The following is a 25,488-nucleotide window of genomic DNA, read 5'->3' on the forward strand; positions in this document are numbered from 1 at the left end:
ATTACAGGACAGGACAGACATTACAGGACAGGACAGACATTACAGGGCAGACATTACAGGAAGGACAGACATTACAGGACAGGACAGACATTACATGACAGACATTATAGGACAGGACATACATTACAGGACAGGACAGACATTAAAGGACAGGACAGACATTACAGGACAGGACAGGACAGACATTACAGGACAGACATTAAAGGACAGGACAGACATTAAATGACAGGACGGACATTACAGGACAGGACAGACATTACAGGACAGGACAGACATTACAGGACAGACATTAAAGGACAAGACAGACATTACAGAACAGACATTAAAGGACAGACAATACAGGACAGGACAGACATTACAGGACAGGACAGACATTACAGGACAGGACAGACATTATAGGACAGACATTACAGGACAGGACAGACATTACAGGACAGGACAGAAATTACAGTACAGGACAGACATTACAGGACAGGACAGAAATTACAGGACAGGACAGACATTACAGGACATGACAGACATTACAGGACAGACATTACAGGACAGGACAAACATTACATGACAGGACAGACATTACAGGACAGGACAGACATAACAGGACAGAACAGACATTACAGGATAGACATTACAGGACAGGACAGACATTACAGGACAGACATTACAGGACAGACATTACAGGACAGACATTACAGGACAGACATTACAGGAAAGACGTTACAGGACATGACAGACATTAAAGGACAGACATTACAGGACAGGACAGACATTACAGGACAGGACAGGACATTACAGGACAGACATTAAAGGACAGACATTATAGGACAGGACAGACATTACAGGACAGGACAGACATTACATGACAGACATTATAGGACAGGACAGACATTACAGGACTGGACAGACATTACAGGACACAACACAAATTACAGGGCAGGACAGACATTAAAGGACAGACATTACAGGACAGGACAGACATGACATGACAGGACAGGATATTACATTACATTACAGGACAGACATTACAGGACAGGACAGACATTACAGGACAGATATTACAGGACAGGACAGACATTACAGGACAGGACAGACATTACAGGACAGGACAGACATTACAGGACAGACATTACAGGACAGGACAGACATTACAGGACAGATATTACAGGACAGGACAGACATTACAGGACAGACATTACAGGACAGACATTACAGGACAGATATTACAGGACAGACATTACATGACAGACATTACAGGACAGACATTACAGGACAGATATTACAGGACAGATATTACAGGACAGACATTACAGGACAGACACTACAGGGCAGACTTTACAGGGCAGACTTTACAGGACATATATTACAGGACAGGACAGACATTACAGGACAGATATTACAGGACAGGGCAGACATTACAGGACAGGACCGACATTACAGGACAGGACAGACATTACAGGACAGGACAGATATTAAAGGACAGGACAGATATTACAGGACAGGACAGATATTACAGGACAGGACAGACATTACAGGACAGACATTACAGGACAGATATTACAGGACAGACATTACAGGGCAGGACAGACATTACAGGACAGGACCGAAATTACAGGACAGGACAGACATTACAGGACAGGACAGACATTACAGGACAGGACAGACATTACAGGACAGGACAGACATTATAGGACAGACATTACAGCACAGACATTACAGGACAGGACAGAAAGGAACTAAAATCATTAACTGGCACCTCGACCTCACAGGTCTGAATCCACCTGTCGACCTCTGCTGGCGTCACATGATCCATCTGTGTCCCCCGTCTCCTCCGTCTCCTCCGTGTCCCTTTGTCTCCTTTGTCTCCTTTGTCTCCTCTATCCTGATAACGCTCGGAGGAGACGGAGGAGACGGAGGAGACGGAGGAGACGGAGGATCAGAGGACGGTCTCCTGCTGCAGGTCTCTCATTAAGCTGATTTACAGACTGAAGACAGAGAGAGGAGATCATGTTTAAGCTGTTTAAGAGAGATATGAAAGACCTGAGTGTGTGTGTTGTGTGTGTGTGTGTGTGTGGTGTGTGTGTGTGTGTGTGTGTGTGTGTGTGTGTGTGTGTGTGTGCGTGTGTGTGATGAACTGAGTATTAAACCGATAAAAAAGTACAGATCATAAAAAGGTCTTTTCTTTCTTTCTCAGCTCAGCAGTTTCTGTCTTCGTCTTTTTCTTTTCTTTGAATTAAAGCTGACGATCATTTTCATCATCGACTAATCTGCACGTTAGTTTCTCCTTTTCTTTGTCATATAATTTTAGCTTGTGTGTGTGTGTGTGTGTGTGTGTGTGTGTGTGTGTGTTGTGTGTGTGTGTGTGTGTATAAAGTGTGTGTATGTTGGATCAATGATGCTTATTTTGGTCCATGAGGTTTAGTTTAAATGTAAAGAGGTTAAAATGTGAAAATAAATGTATGAATAAGGAAGGAATGAAGGAAGCAAAGGAAGGAAGGAAGGAAAGAAAGGAGTAAGGAGGGAGGGAGGGACTAGGAATGGAAGGGAAGGAAGGAAAGGAGGTAAGGAGGGAGAAAGGAAGGAAGGAAAGGAGTAAGGAGGGAGAAAAGGAGGAAGGAAAGAAGTAAGGAGGGAGGGAGGGAGGGAGGGAAGGAAGGAAGGGAGGGAGGAAAAGAGGAAGGAAGTAAGGAGAGAAGGAAGGAAGGAAGGAAGGAGTATGGAGGGAGAAAAGAAGGAAAGGAAAGAAGTAAGGAGGGAGGGGAGGGAGGGGAGGGAGGGAGGGGAAGGAGGAAGGACGGAAGGAAGGGAGGGAGGAAAAGAGGAAGGAAAGTAAGGAGAGAAGGAAGGAAGGAAGGAAGGAAAGGAGGAAGGAAGGAAAGGAAGGAAGGGAAGGAAGGAAAGTAGTATGGAAGGAGGATGGAGCAAAGAAAGAGGGAAGGAGGTGAAGAACGAAGGAAAAATTTAAGAAAGAGGGAGGAAGGAAGGAACAGTCAAAACAGACGAGGTCAATTTGGTCCCGGGAGGACAACAGGAGGGTTAAAGGGTTAAAATGATAAAATAAACGTATGAATAACTTCACACATTCTTTTTTTGTGGACCCAGCATCAAATTTCTGCTTTTAATCCATTTAGAGAGAATATATTAAAGGATTATGCCAAAAATGTCTAAGTGGTGTAACCATAAAAACTTTGTACCAAATAATTCAACTTGCTTAAAAAACAGTAAATAGTCAATAAAACACCATATCAACTAGTTTGGCATGATCTTACATTTATAACTTTATATTAAATAAAGGTAATGGAATACAATTGTTCTAAATATTACATTTACTCTGGGGTTGATCAGTAACTGGCCTGAAGCATCAGAGCCGTTGCCCATGGTTACACACTGCTTAGTTTAAACTGTAGTTGACCTGAGGCTGTTTCAGGTTGATTCTAACAACCTGACAAGCCAATCAGAGAGCAGCACTCTCTGTGTGTGGTGTGTGTGTGTGTGTGGTGTGTGTGTGTGTGTGTGTGTGTGTGTGTGTGTGTGTGTGTGTCCCAGTTTTCCAGATGACTGGTTGCTCTGCAGGGACCATCTATCTGTCCACACCTCTACTCTCTTCCTTCGTTTAGCTTCATATCTTCCTCTCCTCCTCCTCATCCCCTCTTCTCTCTGCCCTACAATACATTTAATCCTTCCTTCTTTCCTTCCTTCCTTCCTTCCTTCCTTCTTACCTTTTCTTTCTTCTTCCCTCCCTTCCTTCCTTCCTTCCCCTCTCTCTCTCTCTCTCTTCCCTCTCTGTTCAACCTCTCCCTGCATCTTCCCTCTTTCCTCTCTCTTGTTTCCTCCTCCCTTCTTTCCCTCCTTTCCTTCCCTTTCTCCTCCCCATTTTCTCTTGTTTTCTATTTCTTCCTCCTCTTCTCATTCCCCTCTTTCTTGTTCTTTCCCTCTCTTTTTTCCTCCCTTACTTTCTATTCCACTGTTTTACCTTCTACCTCCCTCTCTGTCTGTCTCTCTTTCTCTCTCTCTCTCTCTCCCCCCCTCTCTCTCTCCCTCTCCTCTCTCTCTCTCTCTCTCTCTCTCTCTCTCTCTCCCTCTCTCTCTCCCCTCTCTCTCTCCATCTCTCTCTCTCTCCCTCTCTCTCTCTCCCTCTCTCTCTCTCTCTCTTCTCCATCTCTCTCTCTCTCTCTCTCCCTCTCCCTCTCTCTCCATCTCTCCCTCTCTCTCTCCATCTCTCTCTCCCTCCCTCTCTCTCTCTCTCTCTCTTCCTCCCCCTCTCTCTCCCTCCCTCCCTCTCTCTCTCTCTCTCTCTCTCTCTCTCTCTCTCTCTCTCTCCCTCCCTCCCTCTCTCTCTCTCTCTCTCTCTCTCTCTGACCCTAATTGCTGCAGCTGCTGTCTGGCCGAACGACTCTCTGATAAACAGATAAAAAAAACGAGTGCGAGCGAAGGAGGAGAGAACTTTTACTCTCATCAATTATTTCCTCTCAGAGTCTGAGTGCACCATCATCCTCCTCTTCCTCCTCCTCCTCTTCCTCTTCTCTTCCATTCCCATCTTCTTTCCTCCCATCCTCTCTTCTTTTCCTTTACTTCTCATCCTCCTCTTTTCTCCCCATCATCCCTTCTTCTTTCCCCTCCTTTTCCTTTTTCTTTTCTTCTTCACCCAACTCAGTTTCTCCTTTATGACTTTTAACCCCTCATTCCCTCTTTTCTTTCTTTCCTTCTCCTCCTCTCTTCTTTACATCCTCTCATCTATCATTTATCTCATCCGCTCCTCTTTTCTCCCTATCATCATCATCTCTTCTTCTATCTCCTCCTTTTCTTTTTGCTTCAATCTCCTCTTTCTAGTCTCCTCTCATCATCTCCTCTTCTTCATTCTTCTACTTCTCTCCTTTTTCGTCCCTTTTTCTGTCTCTCCTCCTCCATTTCTCCAATTCTTATTACCCCTTCTCTTTCTTTTAAATCCCCTCTTTCTCTTCTTTTAATCCTCTGCTCAAAGCCTCTTCTTCCTCTTATTCTCTTCTCCCATCATCTCCATCTTTCTTTCTTTTTCTCCAGCCTCTCCTCTCCTCTCCTCCTTCATCCCCCTTTTTCTTCTGTCTCTTCTCCTCTATTTCTTATTTCATCTTCTCTTTCCTTCCCACATTCTTCTTTCCTCTTTTTACTCTCCTCCCTCCTTTTTCCTCCCTCGTTACTCCTCTGGTCTCCTCCTTCGTGTGAGACTATTTGAAACATTTAAAACGCATCATGTGATATTTAAATACACCACACACACACGTATTGTTCCTGTGTGTGTGTGTGTGTGTGTGTGTGTAAAAATAAATACTGAAATGTCGTTTATGCAAAAGGAGGAAATAAAGACATTAGAGACGCTCTGAAACAACGTGAGCCTCCTTCCAGCGACAAACTGAGATGAGTTAATAACAAAGAGAGGGAGGGATGGAGGTATGGAGGGAGGGGGATGGAGGGGGGGATGGAGGGATGGAGGGAGGAGAGAGCGTGGGAGATGTAAATACAGGAGAAAATGAGAAGGCGGAAAATAGTGAAGAGCGATGAGCAGAAACAGAGAGAGAGAGAAGAAGAGATGTAGAAACAAAGAGAGATGAGTGTAACACTGCCTGAGGCCTGTGTGTGTGTGTGTGTGTGTGTGTGTGTGTGTGTGTGTGTGTGTGTGTGTGTGCTTCCCAGAAAACAAAAAAAACTAAATCACATTGATGTTCAGATTACGTGTGTATATATTTACATATGCTGTGTATATAGAGGGGGAAGGGTGTGTGTGTGTGTGTGTTTGTGTGTGTGTGTGTGTGTGTGCTGCCCTCCAGGTAAAGAAAAGAGAGAGAAGAAGAAGGAAAACATCTTTATGACAAAAAGGTCTCAAAATATGTTAATAATGATAATTATAATACACTTACATTTATAATAATACTATTACTATTGTTAGTAATACTACATAAAGTACTACTACTACTCCATGAAGTACTACTACTACTACTCCATGAAGTACTACTACTACTACTACTACTCCATGAAGTACTACTACTACTACTACTACTCCATGAAGTACTACTACTACTACTCCATGAAGTACTACTACTACTACTACTACTCCATAAAGTACTACTACTACTACTACTCCATAAAGTACTACTACTACTACTACTACAACATAAAATACTACTACTACTACTACTACTCCATAAAGTACTACTACTACTACAACATAAAGTACTACTACTACTACTACATAAAGTACTACTACTATTACTACTCCATAAAGTACTACTACCAACACTGAACTGGTCTCCACCTCTCAGGCAGATTATTACACTCTACATACTGGACGAGCTCTAAGTATTAAATTATATTATCCTGTAAATGTGACTAAATGTGGATCAAATATCTCACCAGCGGAAACGCGCTTCATACACACACACACACACACACACACACACACACACACACACACACACACACACACACACACACACACGATAAACCAGACAGACAGTAATGGAATATCAGCTGTGTGTGTGTGTGTGTGTGTGTGTGTGTGTGTGTGTGTGTGTGTGTGTGTGTGTGTGTGTGTGTGTGTGTGTGTGGCGTTTAACTCCTTGTGGACAGAAATAGAAAAGGAGGAGGAGAAAAGACAAAGAGGAAGAGAGAAGGAAGGAAACCGGGAAGGAGAGATATTGATTGGTTATAATCTGAGCATCAGACACAAAGAGAAGATATAAATGTATCTGCAGTGTTTTATGATGTGTGATGAGATTTAAGGAGGTTTACTGGAGAGTCTGATTCTTATTGATCATGTTTGACTGACAGGTGGATTGATGTAATTCTTTATCAATAGGAAAATATCTGGTTCTTTAATTTAAAAAGAAATAATGTGTCAAAGCTAAAAACATGCAGACATAAAATATGAAGGAGAGAATAGTCCGAATAGTCAAATGATCTCCTGACATCACTGATCGCTGTGATACTGAAGACTACTTCAACATTTCCTGTTTGGTTCTTTCACTAAATAGTTCCACAATGAGGTTTTTGATAAACAATCATACATATTCTGTATATATAAGATTATCGGCTGATATATCTGTGGTTTCTAAACACATTTATGATAATAATGATCTCCTCTGTTGGCTCCTGGCTCAGTAACTAATAAGTGTTGGTAAGATGATGAATTCATAAATCAGTTAAACTAGTTTTAAAAGCAGCATCAGGTTTGTTAAAATGTACATTTAGTATTTTTGTTGGTTTTATTGGAGACAAATTCAGACTGCAGCAAGACATCATGGACGTCCGTAGCAGCAAGACATCATGGAGGTCCGAGTTACGCCCAGTTTAGTATAATCAATATATTTAAAACTGGATCAATGTGTAATTAAGGTTTTATTGTTTTAATAATTGTTTTATAAATGGATGAATTCAGAAAAAGACCTTAAACAGATCTTAAAAACTAGTTTTTAACGGCATCTTTTATTAGTCAGTATGAACAAGAGGAACGTGGGTCAGTAACTAATAAGTGTTGGTAAGATGATGAATTCATAAATCAGTTAAACTAGTTTTAAAAGCAGCATCAGGTTTGTTAAAATGTACATTTAGTATTTTTTTTATTTTTTTTTATTGTTTTATATCATTTGAAATGACATTTGTACCATGTTTTACCAAAAGTAAGGCTGAATGCTCCTGAAAATGTCAAATGGTGTAACCACAACAGAAAACCTAGGAAGAAGGAATGAAGAAAAGAAAGATAAAGGATGAAGAGGAGAAAGGGAGAGAGGAGGAAGAGGAGAAAGGGAAGAGGAAGAGGAGAAAGAAAGAGTGGAGGAAGAGGAGAAATAAAGAGAGGAGGAAGAGGAGAAAGAAAGAAGGGAGGAAGAGGAGGAAAAATATAGAAAGAATGAAGAAGGTTTTAGTCAGTTATTAACTCACCTGGTTGCAATACTGATATATTATAAGGATGAGTGATGTGAACGTGGTCAGAGTTCAAAGGTCAGCGCCGAACATAAACTATAAATTATCGGTGAGTCAGCTGTTTGTTTCTTTTTGCTCCACTTAATAAGTTTAACATACAGGCCGACTCAGTGTGTGTGTGTGTGTGTGTGTGTGTGTGTGTGTGTGTGTGTGTGTGTGTGTGTGTGTGTGTGTGTGTGTGTGTGTGATATTTTGGGAATCATCATGCTGGTTTTATTTTCAGAGTGTTTGGAGTCTAATATTAGTCCCTCCCAGCTTCCTGCTCTCGTATCATATTGATTCTCACTTTGATATTGATATTCGAGGTTTGTTCCTTTTTCACGGATCACAGGCTTCAATCGAGACTCGCTCCGTCAGAAACGTTTCAGATGGTGGAAACTTCAACAAAACATTTTTCTGACGTTGGAATTTGAAACTTTGAGAAATCAGTTTGACCAATGAACAGAACAGCTGGTCAGATTTGGTGCTGAGCAGCTAGTTTTACAGCTCTACTCGACTTGACTCTACTTGTTTTTGTTTTGCGTCTCCATCAGGGATAGTACCTGGTACATGTGATATAAATCTTATCGTGGTCAGATGTGAGCTCATACTGTGAGTCTCTGCATCAACACATCGTTATCTTTATAGTTATTGTTAAAATTCTTGTTCTTGTTGTGGACGTTCCTTAACCCTCCTGTTGTCCTCGAGTCAAGGAAGGAAGGAATGAGGAAGGAACGAAGGAAGGAAAGAAGGCAGGAAGGAAGGGAGGGAGGAAAGAAGGAAGGAAGGAAGGAATGAGGAAGGAAGGAAGGGAGGAAAGAAGGAAGGAAGGAATGAGGAAGGAAGGAAGGATGGAAGGAAGGAATGAAGGAAGGGAGGGAGGGAGGAAGGAAGGAAGGAAAGAAGCGAGTAAAGAAGGAAGGGAGGAAGAAAAGGAGGAAGGGAGGAAAGAAGGAAGGAAGGAAGTAAGGAAGGAACGAAGGCAGGAAGGAAGGGAGGAAGGAAGGACGGAAGGAAGGAAGGAAGGAAGTGAGGAAAGAAGGAAGGAAGGAAGGAAGCGAGGAAAGAAGAAAGGGAGGAAGAAAAGGAGGAAGGGAGGAAAGAAGGAAGGAAGGAAGGAAGGAAAGGAGTAAGGAGGGAGGAAAAGAGGAAGGAAGTAAGGAGAGGAGGAAGGAAGAAGGAAGGAAAGGAGAGAGGAAGGAAGGAAGAAGGAAGGAAAGGAGGAAGGGAGGAAGGAAAGGTAGGAAGGACGGAGGAAAGAAGCAACAGTCAAAACAGACGGGGTCAATTTGACCCGGGAGGACGACACGAAGGTTAAAGCAGTTTCTGTTCCTAGAAGTTTATGGAAAAGTTCACAGTGGAGTCTGTTGTTATAGATATTAAAACTCCAAATGTATCTGAAATCTGATCTAAATATGCTGATTGAACCTTTCATAAAAAAAAACATTTGAAAGCAAAAAAAAGTGACGAAAGCAGAAAAAAAGAAACAGAAAGAAAGTAAAAGTCAGTCACAGCGAGTCTATTTTCAGCCTCTGTTGTTATTTAAAGACAGACAGAGTCAGATCACAGAGTCGTGATGAGAGCCGTGACGTCCAGCATCCAACAAACTTTTCTCCACAAAGTGTTCGACTGTCCAAAACACAACGTGGGTCCAAAACTCAGCTGCCAAAAACAACCTTTAGTTACTTTTTTATGACCTGGAGAAGTGACGCAATTCAGATGACGTCAATATAACGTGACACATTTTCATATTCGGAGGAGCTCGCCTCACTTTAACCTCTTCTGACCCTCATATGGGAACATTACATTTAGGGTTTGTTGGACCGTATACTTCATTCTGCTGAACTTTGACCTTTTTTTCCTCATTCGTGTTTTTTGTGCCATCTAGTGGCAGCAGAAACACATTATATCAATCAGTGTTAGAAAAAACAGATGGCAGGCGTTTTGGCCCAGTCAGTTAAACAGCTGATCCTCAGATAGAAGTGGAAAAATGTTATCAACTTTTATAATTGACACTTGTTTAAAGCTTAATAACATCTGTAGTTTGCTTTACCAGAGATCATTAAAGGAGCTTTTCCATTAGACAGTTCTAGCTCGACGACTACGATGTGGAACGCCGGCTGCACAGCCAAAGACAGGAAAGCCCTGCAGGGGGTCATTAAAGTCTGTGTAAAGTTAGAATAAATATGTGTTCTGAATTTGACATACCACAGAAAAGTGTGTTGTTAACCACCCTGCCAAATGTGAATGATTTAAAAAATCCAAATATATGAAATTAGGCTTCAAAGTTGTGTAAAAGTCTGCCTATTTCTCTTCTCCCAAACACTGTGGGAGGAGTTGGAGGATTCTGATTGGCTGTCAGGCTGCTGTATAGTTTATAGGAAGGAATCTGATTGGTAATGGAATACAATTGTTCTAATTATTACATTTCATCTGGGGAAGGGAGGGAGGAAGGAAGGATGGAAGGGAGGAAGAAGGAAGGAAAGGAGGGAGGAAGAAGGAAGGAAAGGAGGGAGGCAGGAAGGAGAGAAGGAAGGAAGGAGGGAGGGAGTGAGAAAAGAAAAGAGGTAGGGAGGAAGGAAGGAAAGAAGGACAGAGGAAAGAAGGGAGGGAGGAAGGAAGGAAGGAAAGAAGGAGGAGGGAGGAAGGAATGAAGGAAAGAAGGAGGAGGGAGGAAGGAAGGAAGGGAGGGAGGAAAGGAAGGAAGGACGGAGGAAAGAAGGAAGGAAGGAAGGATGGAAGGGAGGAAGAAGGAAGGAAAGGAGGAAGGAAGGGAGGAAGGAAGGGAGGGAGGAAGAAGAAATGAAAGGAGGAAGGAAGGGAGGAAGAAGGAAGGAAAGGAGGGAGGCAGGAAGGAGAGAAGGAAGGAAGGAGGGAGGGAGGGAGAAAGAAGAGGTAGGGAGGAAGGAAGGAAAGAAGGATAGAGGAAAGAAGGGGGGAGGAAGGAAGGAAGGAAGGGAGGAAGGAGTGAAGGAAAGAAGGAGGAGGGAGGAAGGAAGGAAGGAGGGAAGGAAGGAAGGAGGGAAGGAAAGAAAGAGAGAAGGAGGGAGGAAGGACGGAAGGGAGGGAGGGAGGATAGAAGGGAGGGAGGAAAGGAAGGAAACAGAGGAAAGAAGGGAGGGAGGAAGGGAGGAAGGAGTGAATATATGAAATTAGGCTTCAAAGTTGTGTAAAAGTCTGCCTATTTCTCTTCTCCCAAACACTGTGGGAGGAGTTGGAGGATTCTGATTGGCGGTCAGGCTGCTGTATAGTTTATAGGAAGGAATCTGATTGGTAATGGAATACAATTGTTTCTAATTATTACATTTCATCTGGGGAAGGGAGGGAGGAAGGAAGGATGGAAGGGAGGAAGAAGGAAGGAAAGGAGGAAGGAAGGGAGGAAGAAGGAAGGAAAGCAGGGAGGCAGGAAGGAGAGAAGGAAGGAAGGAGGGAGGGAGTGAGAAAAGAAAAGAGGTAGGGAGGAAGGAAGGAAAGAAGGACAGAGGAAAGAAGGGAGGGAGGAAGGGAGGAAGGAATGAAGGAAAGAAGGAGGAGGGAGGAAGGAAGGGAGGGATGAAGAAGAAAGGAAAGGAGGGAGGCAGGAAGGAGAGAAGGAAGGAAGGAGGGAGGGAGGGAGAAAGGAAAAGAGGTAGGGAGGAAGAAAGGAAAGAAGGACAGAGGAAAGAAGGGAGGGAGGAAGGAAGGGAGGAAAGGAAGGAGGGAAGGACGGAGGAAAGAAGAAAGGACGGAGGGAGGAAAAAAGGAAGGAGGAGGGAGGGAGGAAGGAAGGAAGGACAGACGGAAGGAAGGAAGGAAGGGAGGAAAGAAGGAACAGTCAAAACAGACGGGGTCAATTTGACCCGGGAGGACGACACGAAGGTTAAGATTGAGTTTCCTTGATATTTGTATACATTATTAATCCATAATTAAGTAAATAATAATAATAAGGAAAGATAAGAAGATTTAGAAAGAAGAAAAAACAACAAAGGATTGAATGAAACAAAAAGAGGAAGAAGAAGATCGGCTCTGCTTCCCCAGCGGAGGAGAAAACATGGAACAACCATCCTTCCTCCTGCAACTTTCATCATCACGCCATCAATTAAACATGGCAGCAGCGGGGGGGGTTACACTGGAGGAGGAGAGGAAGGATTCAGGAGGAGGAGGTGAGGGAGGAGGTGGAAAGACGAGGAGGAGAGCAGGGAGGCTTTTAGCAGCTCACTGAAACCCCAGAATAGAAGTTTTCAGAGAGGAAATACAAACTGAGCCGAGGATCAAACTGGTCTGGTCGATAGCGGCGTCCTTGGGAGGAAGGATCCCGATTCAAACAGTTGGAGGCAGAAGGACTAACTGGATATTCAGCTGTTTGTGACTCTTTACTGTAGCTGTGTGAAGATTCAACACCCTGAAATATTCACACAACATTGTTTATGTTCTGTCACATCAGATAAACAACACTTTATGCCTTAAAAGCTGCTTTAACCCTCCTGTTGTCCTCGAATCAAGGGAGTGAGGAAGGGAGGGAGGTAGGAAGGAAAGGAAGAAGGAAAGGAGTAAGAAGGAAGGAAGGGAGGAAGAAGGAAATAAGGGAGGAAGGAGGAAGGAAGGAAAGGAGGAAGGAAGTAAGGAGAGGAGGAAGGAAGGAGGGAACGAAAGAAAGAGAACGAGGGAAGGAAAGTAGGGAGGAAGAACAGATGGAAGGGAGGGAGGATAGGAAAGAAGGAAGGGAGGAAGGAAAGGAAGGACGGAGGAAAGAAGGAAGGAGGGAGGGAGGAAGGAAGGAAAGAAGGACAGAGGAAAGAAGGAAGGGAGGAAGGTAGGAAGCAAGGGGGATGGAGGAGGGAGGAATGAAGGAAGGAAGGAAGGGAAGAGGGAGAAAGGAAAAGAGGAAGGGAGGAAAGAAGGAACAGTCAAAACAGGCAGGGTCAATTTGACCTGGGAGGACGACATGAAGGTTAAAACTCAACAATTAGAAGTTTCTTTGTTCATTTCACCTGAAAAGTGAATCTAACAAGGTTAATTTATACGAAATGTATATATATGATATATATATGAAATTTAAAAGCTTTAATCTTTCCTTCTTCTTCTTCTTCTTCTTCTCTGATCTGAGGGATATTCCTGCACTTTAATTGTCCTTCCTTGGTTCCCGTCTAAACTGATTACCATTGGCTGTCTGTCCCTGAATTAGATTGTGATTGGCCGACTCGGCTATCACAGGTAGGAGATAAAGATCGGTCTGATTGGCTGACTCAGCATGGACGGACTCGTATCTGCTCCTATCAGGACTCAGCAGACGTCTCCATCTGATTGTTGGTTTGTCTGCTTTTAGGGAAATTTGGAGTCTGGTTTTAACTTCCTTTGTCCTCCGTCCTCCGTCCCTGCTGGTACAGATCATAGACTGTATATAAGAAATGGACGTAACATCCGTGACGTCACCCATTGGTTTGTGGACTGCTGCTCGGAGGCCAATAGTATCGGATCTGGGCAGCGCCATCTTGAACATTTCAGGTGCATGCTGGGAAAAATGAAAACACAGATTCTACTTATATGGGCATCAGGAGGAGCATGAGGCGCCCTCCTGAACCTGTGAACCAATCAACCTGTCAATCACGACGTAGCCACGCCCTAATGCATACCCTGCTTTATCGTCACATATAAAATCAGGGAGGCCAAAATGTCCCAAATGAACATCATACTGCATTGAAGAAGGCTTTAAACTAGCGATTGAGACCATAAACACATTTTGAAAACGTTTACTGAGGTTAGAAATCAAGAGAGAAGTTGGTGAATTCTCCATTGACTTGTATAGAGACGGAAGTCCTTTTGACACCAAAACGGTCGCCCCCTGGTGGCCTTTTGATAGAATGCAGTTTTAAGTTACTTCCGCGTTGGCCTCATTTTAGAGGACCGGAGCTCCCCTCCTGGTACAGACGTCTGTTTGTCGTGTCGGTGCTTCGCGGCTCGGTGCAGGATGACATAATCCTCACCATGAAATATTCACCGTACTGAGAGAGCGGCTCAGAATAACCGGGCTGACCCGAGCCTCCTGAGACTCTTCCTTTTAGTAAAAGCTTTATTTATTAGGACGGTTGAGTCCAGCAGCTGGAGGGTCGCTGTGCCTTGCTCAGAGGCTCAGTGGCTGGAGGGTCGTTCATAGTTCCTGTTCTGCAGTAATGAGATCTGAGTGTTACAGTTCACAGTAATATTAAAGCAACTTACTGTGTTTTCATGTTACAGTCAATGATCCTATTAGTACTGTTACTAGTACTACTGCAAAAAGTACTAGTAATACTACTGTTACTAGTACTACTGCAAAAAGTACTACTACTACTACTACTCCATAAAGTACTACTACAGTCTACAGGTAGCCAGTTAGCCAGTTAGCTGAATTAGCAGCTGAGCTAGCAGCAGAAAGCTCTCAGACCTAGCGTCCATGTCCAGAAGAGAAATAGGCTGACTTTTACACAACTTTGAAGCCTAATTTCATATATTTGGCGATTTTTTTGAATCATTCAAATTTGGCAGGGTGGTTAACAACACACTTTACTGTGGTATGTCAAACTCAGAACACATATTTATTCTTACTTTACACAGACTTTAAGAGATTAATTCTATAATCATCTTTTTTCGGAAACGAGAAGTTTATTTCCAACGATTCCACATACAGATAGAAGCAAAGCTCTACCTCTCTGACCTCTCCTCTCCTTCTCTTCTTTCATTTCTCTGTCCTTCCTCTCTCATGTGTCCTCACTCAACCTGCTCCCTCCATCCTCCTCCTCCTCCTCCTCTTCTTCTTCCATCTCTCCTCCTGGCTGCGTGTCAAGCTACCACTCGATTTGTTGTCCTCCCCTCTCTCCTCTGCTGCTGCAGGACGGAGACTTGGCTCCGGCAGCAGCAGATAATGACCCGAGAGAGAGAGAGAGAGAGAGGAGGGAGAAACATGAGATGGGGAGTTAGATAGAGGAGAGAAGAGAGAGGGCAAGAAAGAGGAAAGGAAATAGAGGAAATGTGCTTTATGAAGAGGAGGAGGAAGGGATGAACAGGGGGAGAAAATAAATAGAAACTTTGTCCTGCCCCCGTCTCTCTCCTAACCAGCTACAAGCCTTCTAATGCTGCCATCCATTATTTAACATTAGCTGCTCCAGGCTCACACACACACACACACACACACACACACACACACACACACACACACACACACACACACACACACACACACACACACACACACACACACACACACACCTATCCTTGCGAGGACGCTGCATTGACTTCCATTCACTGTGGACAGTCTAACACTAAACCCTCATACTGACCTTAACCAGAACCTCAGGAATGACGTTCTGCCTCATTATAGGAGCAGGCTTCGGTTCCCACACACACACACACAAACACACACACATACACACACACACACACACACACACACACACACACACACACACACACACACACACACACACACACACACACAGTCTCAGCTGCTTTAATCACCTCTCTGCAAAGCTTCATTTTACTGACCTCTGCTGCTCAAATGTCTGCTGCAGGACTGTTCATGATACAAAACACAATGTATGTAGATATATATCTATATCTATATAGATTTAGATATATATATATATAGATATATAGATATTTATGTATATATACAGTATATATCAGTGTAAACAGACGGATCAATAAATGCATCAAACTCAAACTGAAACAACATCAGGAGAATGTACTAAAACAGATTAATAAGAAATAACTATTAAAACTACACATTTCTACACTATAAAACATTAAAACTACGACTACTTAAATAATATGCATGTTAACCTGAAGATCACTGAATGCAGGTTTAATGTTTAATGATAATTTAATAATAATGATGCTGCTATAATATTTAATGGGAAAATGCATCTTTAGATCTAGAGAGTGATTAAATAAATAAATAAATAAATAAATAAATAAATAATATTAAATCTAAGCTGTAATGTAATCAGCTGTGAGTCACAAACCTATCAGTCATTTTATCATGATGGTGAATCATGTATCGTATGTGTGTGTGTGTGTGTGTGTGTGTGTGTGTGTGTGTGTGTGTGTGTGTGTATGTGTGTGTGTGTGTGTGTGTACTAATACTGTTCAGGTCAGTGAATAAGATAAATCAATAAAGTCATGTTTTATATGTTTTTTGTCTGAATGAGTTAAGTATAAACCAGGCTTCTCTCTCTGTGTGTGTGTGTGTGTGTGTGTGTGTGTGTGTGTGTGTGTGTGTGTGTGTGTGTGTGTGTGTGTGTGTGTTTGTGTTTGTGTGTGTGTGTGTTGTGAATGCCTGCAGGGGATTCTGGGTAAAGTGACTGGCTGAACTCTTGACCTTGTTGTTCTTCTTCTATGTAAAACATCATACAGGGAGAATGTATGAATGCTGAGTTTACTCAACTCATTAAAGTAAGTTTCTATAGAAACATGATCAGCCTGCAGTATTAAGCAGAGGTGGAAGTCCTGCATGAAACATCCTCCTACAGTAAAGTACTGCAGTATTATGAGCAATGTAGTATGCAGTATTACAGTAAAAGTACTGCAGTATTATGAGCGATGTAGTATGCAGTATTACAGTAAAAGTACTGCAGTATTATGAGTGATGTAGTATGCAGTATTACAGTAAAAGTACTGCAGTATTATGAGCGATGTAGTATGCAGTATTACAGTAAAAGTACTGCAGTATTATGAGCGATGTAGTATGCAGTATTACAGTAAAAGTACTGCAGTATTATGAGCGATGTAGTATGCAGTATTACAGTAAAAGTAGTGGTTTGGTCCCTCTGACTACAGTAAAGTACAAGTACCTCAAACTGTACTACAGTACTACTGGTATTAGCAGACTTACTAGCATGCATTGTCCATTGTCACACACACACACACACACACACACACACACACACAACAGCATCAAAGCTGATTTATGGTCCATTAAAGGTGCATTGCGTGTAATGTTTGGCTGTAGAGTGAAGGCCACTTCAGATTTACTGCTGCTCTCTGATGATAAAGCACAAAGCAGCACGACGCTTTATAGCTCTGTGTGTGTGTGTGTGTGTGTGTGTGTGTGTGTGTGTGTGTGTGTGTCTGTATGTGTGTGTCTGTGTGTGTGTGTGTGTGTGTGGTGTTTTTGAGGCCACTGTTGTACTTGATGTTTTGTTGTTCTTTTTCTGTCTCGCCATCTATAAATATAAATTCGCTTTCTGTGGATGATGTTCAGCATTTTACCCACTTTGTGCTCTATTTTTACTCGGTTTGATGATGACAGATAACAGAAGACAGAGTTGTTCTGTATAGAGAAGTTTGCATTTACAGTAGATATCAGTTTCATCTCTGTGCTGCTGAACCCAGAATCAGCACAAAGCTTTAAGTCCGTCTCACAGGTTTCCTTGTTGAAACTGTGTAGATGGTTATATGTTGTTCATTACAGAGGAGAAAAGGGGGAGAGCATCACTTCTGGTGTGACGTTTGTTTGTGTGTTTTTTAAGATTTCACCCTGCTGGTGTTTCAGGTTGTGGTTGAGAAAAGCCTCAGGTCCCAGTGATTCTGTTCAATGTAGGTTAAACTCTGCTGTCTGCTGGGAATTGAACTATTATAAGATCAATTAGACACACACACACACACAGACACACACACACACACACACACACACACACACACACACACACACACACACAAACATAACCTTCGAAAAACTTTTCTTTGTTGTAAATCATAGACTGTATATATAATGGACGTAACATCTGTGACGTCCATTGGTTTGTGGACTGCTGCTCGGAGGCCAATAGTTTCGGATCTGAGCAGCGCCATCTTGAACATTTCAGGTGCATGCTGGGAAAAATAAAAACACAGATTCTACTTATATGGGCATCAGGAGGAGCATGAGGCGCCCTCCTGAACCTGTGAACCAATCAACCTGTCAATCACGACGTAGCCACGCCCTAATGCATACCCTGCTTTATCGTCACATATAAAATCAGGGAGGCCAAAATGTCCCAAATGAACATCATACTGCATTGAAGAAGGCTTTAAACTAGCGATTGAGACCATAAACACATTTTGAAAACGTTTACTGAGGTTAGAAATCAAGTGAGAAGTTGGTGAATTCTCCATTGACTTGTATAGAGACGGAAGTCCTTTTGACACCAAAACGGTGGGCCCCTGGTGGCCTTTTGATAGAATGCAGTTTTAAGTTACTTCCGCGTTGGCCTCATTTCAGAGGACCAGAACTCCCCGCCTGGTTTGATCACCTGAATGAAGAAGTGCAGGTTCAACAGTTGAGGCTTTCACAATTTATAATGATGGTGTTCATCAGGTAAAACCACCTGATGAGCGTGTGTGTGTTGTTTCTTCTCATTACCAAAATCACAGTCAAACGTTACAACCCACACAAGCACAAGGTCCATAAACTTCAGGCTAATGAGGCTGATGTTCACAGCTGGCAGATGGATCACATCTTCAGTCATTTACACACTGAGCTGTATTTAACGCCTCCGTCTGCTCCTCGGCTGCCTGTATGTCTTATAGAGCTCAAGGTAATGGAGGAAAACAACAAACTACTTTATGATTGTGTCCTTAACCTTTACATACTGTTCATATTCTGACTCGTAATTAGTCTCTGCACCAATTCACATTCATTAATTCCGCTTCAGTCTTTAAACACTGTGTAAAGTGAATTCAGACATTTTCCTTCTAAACACATTAAATAGGTCATGAATGTATTTCTAAAAAAGGTGTAAAAAGCATTTCAACCATCTAGATTTGAATTGTGGAGCTAGGCTTCACAAACTGTGTTTCAAGATTTCTGTGTCTGGATTTAATGGGCGGGTCTGAAAAGATTAGCATAAACCTGCCCTGCTGCTGTACGTATAAATACATTCAGCGCACACTGCTACTACTAGAGTCTACAGTTACCCAGTTGGCTGAGTTAGCCGCCGAGCTAGCCGCTGAGTTAGCCGCCGAGCTAGCAGCTGAGTTAGCAGCAGAAAGCTCTCAGACCTAGCGTCCATGTTTCTGGTAGAGGTGGTGACTTTGATTGACAGGTGACACTTATTGGGGGCGGGGCTTCAGCGGACTCGGTGGGCACTCCCACAGTGATTGGGAGCAGAGAAATAGGCAGACTTTTACACAACTTTGAAGCCTAATTTCACATATTTGACAATTTTTTTAATCATTCAAGTTTGGCAGGGTGGTTAACAACACACTTTTCTGTGGTATGTTAAACTCAGAACACATATTTATTTTTACTTTACACAGACTTTAAATGTGTGGGGAGGAGCGCCGTCCACTCGTCTACAGCGGGGGTTAAAACATTTTACCTTCTTTGCTGGTCTTTGAAAACATTGACGCACACCAGGGTTATTATAGTTAACGATAACTAAGTCTAAAACTAAAACTAGCAGTGGAAAAATAATTCAGTTGGATTTGAACTGTGTCCTGTTCAGTTTGACTTCTTCAGATAACGAGCTGCTGCCAGTAGGTGGCGATACTTTACTATAAAAATCAGCTTGCCGAGCTTGCTTCATTGTTTTGTGAACATTACAAGCAGTGTTCATGGTGGTGCATTCAAGGACCTCGGACCATGTGGGAAATGTTGGATTCTTGTGATGTACATATTGTCTACATTGATTTTGTAAATCATGTTTATACTAACTGGAGTAGAAACTAGGATAATGTGGAACACCTGATCCAGACTTCTAGTCAAAGAGGCTGCTTGAGGTTTGTCTTCAGTTTGAGTTATGTTCTGGCAGTATTTTATATCAAGAAGCACAAAGTCGTTTGTTGTCTTTCTGAGAGTTTATTGAGTCGTCTGCAGACGGACTCTTTGCTGTGTGAGATGGCAAGAATGAGCCCAGAGTATTATATACAATGCATTATCTTGTTCTACCATCAGAACAATGTAAGCACAATAGTCATAATGTGTTGTACAATCAGGACGATGGTTAGTCAGTAGATTATAACATACATGATGTTCACTCAATCAGCATTTCATGTAACATAAATGGTGTCATGATCAGCAGATAATGACACACACATACACCTAATCATATGACATAGTTACTCATTTGTATCAGAGAAGATGAATAATAAGATTTCCCATTACTGTTATTACTGAGTGAACCAAAATATATGATGATAAACAATGAAATGTGACATTGAGACATTTTATTACAACCCATATGTCCTAGAAATGATGTTATTATTACGTCTGAACACAACCACAAACACTTTGGTGCTGCTGAACTTTTTATCATCAGATATTTTATTATAACATCTCAGATTTTACATCTCAATGGGAATGATTTACCAAGATCCCAAATAAAGGTACTAAACTGCGTGCACAGTGCAATAGATTGTGTGTGTTTTGCAGGTGATCTACTGAGAATAACTGTAAATGAAAACAGGTGAAACAGGTGCAGACAGCAGTATTTAAATGAGGGTTTTGTGTCTTAATGGAGAGTTTGGACGAGCAGAAAGCTGCAAGCTCAAAATGAAATGTGATCAAGTTCTAGTGGAAAAGGTTAACTAATATATTGAGTTATAACAAAAACTAATATTACCAGAAAAACCCACATATGGGAGAGTATTAGTGACAAAGTCAATGCTGTTAGTAAAACCAAAAATATGAAACTCCAAAAATATTAACACAGGTGTGTATTCTGTCATTGTGCCTCTGTCTCCTCGTCTCCATAGTAACAGCCGGTTAATACCTGCCCTTCAAACCTATTATTTATAGATGCAGTTACCTTCAGGTTTGGTAAATCACAATGCGTGTGCTAAATAACATATTTATATTTTCTCCTCCCTGTATTTTGCACACTGGGGTAAAAACGCCTCATATTACATTCATTACGGTAAACTACTAAATAGACAGCGCTCATTATCTTTTTGCACAGTTGAGAGACGCAAACCTCAGTGCGCTGCGTTAATAGATCAGCTTGCATATTTTTTTTGGGTGATGTCAAGTTTGCATGTTTTTACACACGCAGACCTTTAATAAATCCAGCCCAAAGTGTAGAAGAACAATATCACACATCATCTACAGATTTGAAGACATAATGAACATTTCAGAGAAAGAAATAAGTTGTTGAACATTCTCAGAAACATTAATAGATGTGTATCATCAGCATAGAAGTGAAGAATAGCAAGTTTATAGTTAATATCTGCTGATTAAGCAAAAAATAAAGAAATAAAATGGAACAAACTGGAACCTTGCAGCAGATGTTAACCTGCTCAGTACAGAATCCAGATCCAAATCCAAACATCATCACATGTTTGCTGTCTCAGTGATTGCAGGGTAGGTTTGGTCTGGATCCATGCCGGCTGCATCCAGACTCTGGTAGACGGGATCTTCACTCATGGAGACACGAGGACGGTTCTCATAGTGGACAGGAGGAAGGTTCATGTCGTTGACACATAACTGAAATTAAACAGGAATAACATCAAACCTAAAATACAGCAGTAAGCAGTGTAACAGAACAGATATTGTGTTTTTCTTAGATAATTGTTTGCTGATATTTTAGTGATAACAACTCAACAGGTCAGAGGTCTAATAACAGTCTTTATGATTTTAGTGAAGTAGTTGCAGACATAAGATTGTTTATTACTAACTACAAACATACAATGTCTGCCAACAGTTAGAGTTAACATGAGATATTCAGAAATAAAGTCACCATGTCTCTGCTGTAGAGGAAGCCCACTCCAACAACAGCCACCAGAACAACAATCAGAGACATACATGCAACCAGAGACCAGAAGTAATCTGGGAGAAGGACATCAGAGTCTGAGAGGGAAGAGAGAGAGAGAGAGAGACATGTAGAGTATAGTTTAAAAGACTGGGATCTGTTGTCTTGTATTGGAAGCTTAAAGGTTCTCTGTGGAGTTTTGACCATAAGTAGCTTGTTGATGTTTGGATCTACGTTGTGAACATGTGGTTGATGTGATACACAATCCTACCAGTGGTTTCACATTATCTCACTGATCTACAGGATGCAGGAATGTATCCAAAAATGCAAGCAATGCAGGATGCAGGAATACTTTAAATAATCAGTTTCCAAATATTTTATGACTAAGGAAACATGTTGAACACTTGTGTTGGACCTAAAGGACACACTCAGCATGTTTTGGTGAGTAACACTGAATATAAATATAACCTGTTTAAAAGAAAACTGTACAGGGAACCTTTATCTAACATGAGATCTTCCTGTTGAACTAAACCCTCAAAGACTTTGGTCTGGATGTTTGCTGACTTGTCATGTGTTTACATCACATGTTAATAATGATCTTACATCATGAGAAATGTAGGATGTGTTTAAATATTAGACATGAAGATAATAAGGTAATATATAGTTCTAGATGCTGAAATACATGTTAATCAATCTTTAAAGGGTGTTTAGTTGCAGAGAGACAGTGATGGACAGATGGACAGACATGAACTGTCCTGTACCTGCAAACTGCTCTGTGGTTTCAGGGAAAGATGATGAAGGTGTGAAGCTTCCTGAACTGGAGATTAAACTCTGTGTTGTTGCTGGTGTGGAGGCTGATGGGACTGATGTTGGAAAAGGTCGGACAGTCCAGTTTGGTTCTTCAGTGGTTGGAGCTGTGAACAATGAAAACACAATGAAACTATCAGATTTATCAGACAGATTTATCAGAAAAATGAGCAGTTTGATAAACATCAGTGTGATAAGAACAAACTAAAACTGACAGAAATCATCTTTGGGAAAAATAATTTTGACTTGCTTTGTTTTTTAAATTTGGCTCATGTCCATCTTCTAACATGGAGGGGGCAGGACTTATGACCTATACTACAACCAGCCACCAGGGGGCAATCCAGCTGTTTTGGCTTCACATTTGGGGAGCTGTTATGAGGTCCATCTTTATATCCAGGTGATGGGTACCACACCTTCTCCCACTGTGGTGCACAGCGAGTCACCAAGACACCAAACCAACACAGTCGAGGAAAGAGCCTCAGTGCTCCACAGGAGGAAAATACCAGTTTGATTGTGTGAAGCCTGATAGTCCAAATGTTTACATACGTTTAACAAAAACAACATGCAAACAGGTTTTCATCAGTTGGAGGATGTGTTGTCCCACATACAGCTGTATCTTTCTAATAACTCTGACCTTAGTGCTCCTCTCACTGCCATTAATTACATCACACCAATCAAATTCTAGCTGTAACTTTGGTTGTTTGTTTACATCTTGTCATTTCCATATTCTTATTTTATATTCCAAGTCCATCTTTTGATTTTAGATAAAAACAAGAATAAATCCATTATTATTTTTCTTTAAGAACTCATATGCACTTACCAGAAGGTACATAAATTAAGAATAAACTTTTTCATGATTTTCAATATAAAACTCACCATCTACAACAAAGATCGGGAACGAGTAGAATGAATCTGGAGACAAAGGTCTGCCGTAACCACACTTGTACCGTCCTTTGTCCGACTTCTTCAGTTGTGTGATGGTCACAGACAGTCCATATGTAGATCCTTTTGTATATTTAATACTGTATCTGCCACTCCGAGCTCTGTTCTTTGCTGTTTCAATCAGGATGTCTTCTTCTTTTTTACATTCATCCTTACAGAAGAACTTCCTGCTTCCATTGACAGCAGCATTGCATCCACGAGTGACATTTCCTCCCTCAATTCCTGCACGGGTGAAACGAGTGTTTTCCCCCAACGGTGCTTCTGAAAAGATGAACAATCAACAGTTAGTGTCTGTACTTCCTGTACGATGCTGCAGTCTGATCACAATATTTCCTGCTTCACATTCACACAGATCCACAGAGTCACACTGGGAGCTGCCCAGTTCAACCACAGTCTGACTGCTGGATACACTGAGTCAATATATCATAAACGTCTCACAGTCTTCACACAGTTTAATTACATTCTATCTGACTTCATTTATTCTTGTGCTTCACAATCATTAAATGGGATGAACATAGTAAATATATCAGGTTTTGTGACTTTCAGTAGAAACTCACCATCTGTAACTATGAGGTCAAAGTCACGGTAAGAATCTGGAACCAAAGATCCACCCAAACCATATCTGTACCGTCCTGAGTCCGACTTGATCAGCTGTTTGATGGCCACAGTCACTTTTCTTTTTCCAGAGGATCCGTCTCCAGATTTGATGCTGTATCTGCCGCTCTGAGCTGTGACATCATCTGTTTTAATGAGAATGTTTTCTTCTTTACATTCTCCTTTACAGAAGAACTTGGTGTTTCCAGACGAAGTGAAGGAGTAAGTCAGTGAACCATTTCCTCCTTCAGCTCCAGCATAAAGGTTTACTGCATAGCTGAGTCCAGTGTTTCCATCCTGCAGCGCTGTTGGAAAGATGAACAGTGAATACTGATGATCAATACTTTGTGTATTGTAGACTTACTGTAAAACAGACTGCAGCTTAATGAGAGCTAATCCATCACTTCACATCTTGGGTCCTATCTTACGGAAGTGTCTTTGCTCATTTAAGACCAACCCTGTTGTTATTTTCTCGTCCTGCACCCACATTGTCTATATAGCAAGTGCATGTCAGTGCACCCATGGGTGTGTTGATCTCAAAATGAGGTGTGGTCAGGCAGAGGAAAGCAAATGCGCTACTGACCAACAAAAACCTGGTCAGTCCTAACAACTTTACATTAGGATTCCAACAGTATTAACCTGTTATTTTAAAATACAGCACTTTACCGCTAATACATCATCCAAAGTATCTAAACTACAGTATCATGCAGTATTTTTTTAATTCTGGGAAGGGCAATTCACCTGAACAGCACATGTGAAGCTGGGTCTGTTATTTTCTTCATCCATCCCCATCTTGCTAATTATTTGGTGAGTAGCAGTTTTATTTAATCTATAAATTGGTGCAAAGTATATCAGTGATGTTTAAAGTTTGTTTGCATTAGCCTATTGAATATGTGCACGTCATGATAGAAGGATTCAGCAGCTAGCTAGAATTTCATAGATGATTGCCAAATAATCAGACAACACAAGGAACTCAATCTAAATTAACTAACCACAAGCATTTTGACAGTGAATTCATTAATAATGCTATATAAATAAATAAAAGTTATAATAATGATGATGCCTTAATAGTGTCGCTAAATAGTCGGAAGTCATTTCAACAGTTGAAGTAACATTAATACTTGTTACAGCAGTTAAGTACCGTAATTTCTGTTAATCTGAGTGAGTTACACAACTTAATTTTTACACAGTGTCTGAAGAAATACTATCATTTTTCAGGCGCTTCATTGGAATAAACCCTGAGAGAGGCACCAAGGCTGGTCGGGGCAAAGTCTTAATGTTTAGAGATGTTAGCTAGTGCAGTATGGAGCGTCCTGGCAGAGCTTGATGGCTTTCTATTCTACAGTTGAAGTATTGGGTTGGGTGGTTGGATGAGGATGTGTCAGTGAGTGTACGCTGGTTTATGTTACGATAATCAAATTGATAAAAGAGGTCTGGCATGTTTACATGTATTCAGATAGTCGTAAGTGCCATTGGGATGTAGAAGGTTGTTTCTGTCTCTCCAGGTCAGGAGTACTGTCTTCTTCTGAATCTGAAT

This window comes from Scomber scombrus, chromosome 10 (genome assembly GCF_963691925.1).
Source record: "Scomber scombrus chromosome 10, fScoSco1.1, whole genome shotgun sequence".
Taxonomy (NCBI): Eukaryota; Metazoa; Chordata; class Actinopteri; order Scombriformes; family Scombridae; genus Scomber; species Scomber scombrus.